Genomic DNA, 6,183 nt, shown 5'->3' on the forward strand with positions numbered 1-6,183 from the left:
TGCATGATTATTTAATGTCCTCTGGCTTGTTGCTACTTTAATCATAACATTTGATTTATTGATTTCCTCTCGGCCTAAAGACGGTGCCAACCTTCAGCGTGACGGCCTCAGACTGAGGCTGAGAGTTTCTGAGTTTTTGCACTTTCTGATCAAAGAGAGGAAGAAGAGGAGGAGGAGGAGGAGGAGGAGGAGGAGGAGGAGGAGGAGCTGCATTAATATTTCTGATCTCCACACGGTTGAATTGGAGACCACCACAGAGAAGAACATAAGTGCATGTGCATATGATCATCTCATAATCATTATTCATGGTCATGATCATTTATTTTTTACACATTTATCTAAAAGATCAGTTTCGCTCTTTCTTTGCTCACCCCTTGAAAATTGTATTGATATTTTTTCTAATACATATATTCCACTTTATTGTCACATACATACTGTATACACACACAAACACATGAATACATGCATTCACACATACACATATGCCATATATGCACAACAGCTAAAAATGTAATGCACCCAAGTGCTTAAACTGAAACTCGAAACAAAGAGTAAATGCTGATCATAGCAAAGTGCAAAGGTCATTGACCCTAAATGCTGCACGTGTTGCACAATATAGATTCTTTTTCATTTTGTGTAATTTGAGTGTAAACACTCAGATGTCTTTCTATTTTCATTTTTTTTTACTCGATGATAGTGTAGTTTGTGTTTGCTGGTTCTTAGACATGTGGACATGTGTGTGTGTGTGTGTGTGTGTGTGGCTTCCTCTTTCTTTCTTATTTTTCATCTCATAATGTCACCATGGATACTCCGAGATCTTCTGCGACTTCAATTGAACTCATCTGTACTTTTCTTTGGACAAACGTGGGGAGTGTCTGTGTGCTCAATGACACTGTGAATTTCATTTCTTCTGTTTTCACAATCTGTCTTTTATTTCACAGTCATTGATATTTCCATATAAGTTCTGCTGTTTTTATAATTAACACTTTAAAACCTTAAAACCAGTTCTTCACATTGCTTCTTTACAAGTATATATAAAGATTTATTTGACAGATTTTGTGATTATTAACCCATTTGCCTGTTTGCACATGTATTTATCTATTTGCTTACTTAAATTATTAGCCTAATTATTTATTAATCCATGTCCTTTTTTGTTTGTTTTGCACTTGTTTGTGTTTTCACCGTCAGCTCCTCTCACGCTTCGCTGCTGTTGTGACCTCATTTCCTCTTGCAGCAATCGATAAAGTGTTTCTCCTTATCTGTGAACTCCAACAGTCACACTGATCTGATCCAGTTCATATGAACTATTTTCCTTTTACTTTAGTTTCCAGTGTTTTGTTTTGTTTAGTTTTGTTGTAGTATTCTTTAATTCATCTCTTTAATTCTCATATATTAATTGTGTAAAAATATCAAACATTATCTTCACTGTGTGTTGATTAAAAGTTGTACTTTCCTTTGAAAATATGCAAAAAAATAAACCTACAGTGTATTAGGAAGGAAAAATATTACAGCAGTTTTTAAAATGCATGAAAATTTACAAATTGCTTCCTTTAAATACAAAATAATCCCAATCTGTTCGCTTACAAATCCAGTTGTTGACTCCTGCAGGTTTTCTTTTGTTAGCAGCTGCTGACATGAAGCAGCAGGATTGAAAGGGTCAAAGGCCAGAGGTCAGCCACCCCCGGCGCTCGCCATCTGACCTCTCTCATTTACATACATGCTGACCTACATTCTTATGGCGGTTCTTTCTGTTTCTTTTCTTCAAATATCCCCACTTAAAAAACAGAACAAGATTTATTTCAACATGAAAGATTTTCTGTAATTTAACTTAGAAAATAAAATACTAATATATAGTATTATATAGTATTAATAGTATTATATATATATATACATATATACATATATATTATTTTTTTTGTGTGTGTGTCTCTATATATCCACAATATTTTACTTTTTGATTTTTAAATGTATTCTTTGTTGTTCATCATTCATATTGTACCAGTTATTTTGGTTTACATTATCAATACCATTAGGATTATTATTGATTATTTGAGATTTGTTGGCAGAGGAATAATGACATCATTCATCAGTAGGTGATAGTGAGTGATTATGAGTTAGGGGGCAGGAGGGCTGTGAGGTTTTTTCTCCATTTAAAAGCCATTTTTACTTCACTTCAAATGAATTGTTGTATTATATCACTGAGTTAGACGTCATTTTGTTTTTTAATCCTTGAGATTTGTGTGATTACTTATTTTGTGAAAAAGCACAAGTAGGATGATTATTAAAATGTAATTTAAAAAATGCTGTAGAAAATGACTCGACTCAAAATTGTCTGTTACTTTGAATATGAAAAACAAAACAAAATCATAGTAAGAAAAAAAATAGTTTTATTTCTAATAAAATTCCCATTGTCTCATCTTCCTGTCATGTTTGCGGTTGAGAAGATGCTCTGTAACCTCTGACCTCTGAGGTTGGACAATTCACCACGTTCCCCTCCCTGAAAACCAGCAGGACAGTATCGACCTGCAGGCTGCCGCTGCCTGACATCATCTCTGTTTGCAATCCAGAAAATGTGTGTGTGTGTGTGTGTGTGTCCATGTGTGTGTGCGATCTTGTTCTTGTATCTTTGTGGGGAGTTAATGTTTATAAAGTGACAACATTTATTTAAAGTGAGGACATTTTTTAAAAAAAAAGACAGAACAGCTGTTTTCACGTTTTAGAAAAGTAAGGGCAAAGTTTTTAAATGAGGAACGTTTTGTAAAGTGTGAAGGTTTTTAAAAGGTGAGAATATTTTATCCAGTCTTCTCTACTGAGGGATGTTTGAGGGTAAAAAGGATTAGGAAACAGATTATGTTAAGTGCAAACACCACACACACACACACACACACACACACACACACACACACACACACACACATAAATGAGCTTAAATGGTTGATTCTTAAGACATTCATTAGGAAAGCAAATACAAATATATATATATATATATATATAAAAAATGTAGCTGTAATATGCATGGTCTCCTCACTACTGAATACAGTTTTACATTACATCTTATGTCATCAGTCTGATGATCCCTGTTTGTAATTATTTACATGTAATTAAACATGTTTTAAGACTGTCACTGTCTTTCTTTCATGTTGTTTGTTCCCTCTTATCATTTTAATTATTACATCACAACAAATAACAAAAAGAGAAGATGAAAATCATGAGTTTAATCTGATTAACATCCATATGATGTTGTTTATATAATGCAAGACATGTGATGAGTGAAATAATCATCAACACCATGACTGAGTGTTTCCACCTTGACCTGCAGTGAACCAACAACAGTCTCATAAACACAGATTCAGACAGTCAGGGTTTCATACGTCACAAACCTAAGGAACCAATCCTGTCAACTCGTGGGGATGGGGGCGGGGCTAGAAATGACCTGAAAACTTGTAAGTACAGAGAGAGAGAGAGAGTTAGCATTAGCACAACCACTAACACCAACAGCTTGTCACGTTAATCAAAATATTAATCATAGCAGAGGATTTTTACTAACAAGATTTAGACAGTAGTATGAAATGAGACGGGGCAGCGGTCAGTTTGACATTTCAGATCAATTTGAATGACGGAGCCTCATACTCGCTTCCATTCTGTTCTGTTTTCAACATCTGGCTCCTTCCTCTACAGAGGTTAAAGGTCACAGAATCATGTCTGACCCTTGTGCAACGTGGACAGATCATTTTTTACTATTGATTATGTGGCACTGATACACACTAACACACCACACACACACACACTTGGATCATAAGTGAGTCAATGATACTAATGAGGTGAGTTGTACCACAGGAACATGGTTGTGCAGCGTCACTGTCCAGAGTTGGAAATTTGGGTCATTTGACACTGCAACAGTCATTACTTTTAGAGCCATCACATTATGACCTCAGCTGTTGAACAGGTGGACATTTTGACCTTTTGGAAGCCAGAAGGAAAGTTCACCAAAGTCATCTTCCTGGGGACCATGAACGTCTTCACTGAACTTCATGGCAAAACTTCCTTGCCCATACATACGGCTAGAAGTGTACTGTAGATTCCTTACCCCCAGGCTAACTCAGGCTTAACACCAGTGTTACCATGGTAACAATCAATGACACCTAAACTGAACACTAGCACCAAACATAATTTGTGGTTGCTAACATTGTTATGGAGAGAGCAGCCATTTATTGTTCCAAGTCAGACTGTTCTTTTTATCATTCACTCTTCATACACTCTCACTCACTGTTGAATTCTTCCAAAGACAAACATCTTCTTCTGGTGTAAACGGAGCTGAGCGGTCTGATGTTCCTCGGTCGGCCATTTTTTTTTCAACAACCCCTCCGACCTGAACGACCACACAGGTCGTGTTTTTCAACCCTCTGACACGACCCATGGGATTGTCTCCTGAATTATGCCCCTAGTTGTACTGGACTTTGGTTGTCATGGTTGCAATAATAAACATGCCAGTGGTATCGACAGCGGCGTACCTACCTTCGTCGCCATGGTGACTACAATAAAGGTCATGGCCTGGCTAGGTTTAGGCACTAAAACTACTTGGTTAGGTTTAGGTTAAGATCATGATTTGGGTTAAAATAAATACTTCCTTTGTTGCCATGGTTAGGGGTTAGGGTTAGGTGGTCATGGATTTTTCCCATTGCTCCTGTCATCATTACTACGACCACTAGATGTCGCCTAGCAACAAAACGTGACTATGGGTCATAATAAACTAATGCACAAATGACCTATGGGCTTGGTTTTTGAGGACGACAGTCTCTTTTGTAATTTTGAAACAAGTTTTAATTTACCCAGAATTCATTGTATCACAAGATAGTCAAGAACTAAACTGCTTTGTAACAGATGAATTCAGACGTCTAGCTGAAGTCTGACTATTTGTTTTTTCTAAGACACAGTCAAAGCCTGTCTTTGAGAAACCAACCCCTGGTCAAAGTCCTCACATACTCCAACTTTACATCCATTCACCTTATTTCCATCTGTCTATGTGTTCCAGCTGACTGTGGATGTGAACGCAGACTCTCCTGTGTTGAGGAGACAGTGCTAACCTGTACGTTGCCCCTTGAATCAATGAAAGAAGAAGCATTGCACGTGCTGCAAATACTCACAACGGAAGTGTTTCCCACACACACACACACACACACACACATAAAAGTATAAAACATCTAAACCATTGTAAGGTTGTTGTTTTATTCTGTTTTAAACCTCTCTCCAGCTCTCAGGACTGACGCATCGCTGCTGCTGTGCCCAGGCTACTTCTTCTGTCTGTAAGACGTGTGTGCTACAAGTGATGCAACACAGGGGACGTGCAAACGGACAAAACACAAACACATTCAGAAAAACATCTTCATCAGTTTGACAACACATGAGCTGCAAATACTCACAACACAACAGAAGTGATGAGGCGGCGCCCCGGAGGCTCACCTGGTAGAGTGCATCCGATGAAGGTGGAGTCTTAACCGCGGCGGCCTGATGTCGAGTCCGAACCCGATGAAGGGGAACGAGGAAGATGGGGGACAGACCCTTGGGAGCTTTTTTGGACCTTTACTAGGACTGATAAATACTTGGCTCTGAGCACCAGTGACTGAGCAGGACACTCCCTCCTTTTCTATTGTGAACTGAATTTTTCACTTCCATATATGTGAGTTAGAATCTTATGTATTTATTTGTTTTTCTTTGCATTGCTCAGCACATTTCCTCTTTATGCACCATGTTTCACAATATCTATGCCTGAACCAGTAGCTGTACCACCAACCCTATAATGTCATTTAAATTCAAAACTTAAATAACAAAAGTCACAACTGGGCATTGAACAACAAGTGCGTCCCAGCAGGTCCATCACTTTTCAGAGTCCCCTGGAAACACTTCTGTTGTGTTGTGAGTATTTGCAGCGCATGTGTTTCAAACTGATGAAGACGTTTTCTCAAGTTGTTTGTGTTCTCTCTGTTACCACGTGTTTCCCTCAGGGCCACCGTAGTTTATCCTATTTTGGACAAAATATGATGAAATATGAGCCTTCACAAGAATGTAGATCAAAATTTTTTAAAAACACAACAAAACTCAAACTTCAGAATACATGAAAAATTGTTCTAAACAATGGAAAGGATGAATTCAGAAAGGATCAGTAAACTTCCACTCAAAACAAGA

This window comes from Seriola lalandi, unplaced genomic scaffold (genome assembly GCF_002814215.2).
Source record: "Seriola lalandi dorsalis isolate HSWRI2012SDOR001 ecotype SW California unplaced genomic scaffold, Sedor1 jcf7180002054484, whole genome shotgun sequence".
In the NCBI taxonomy this organism is placed as follows: Eukaryota; Metazoa; Chordata; class Actinopteri; order Carangiformes; family Carangidae; genus Seriola; species Seriola lalandi.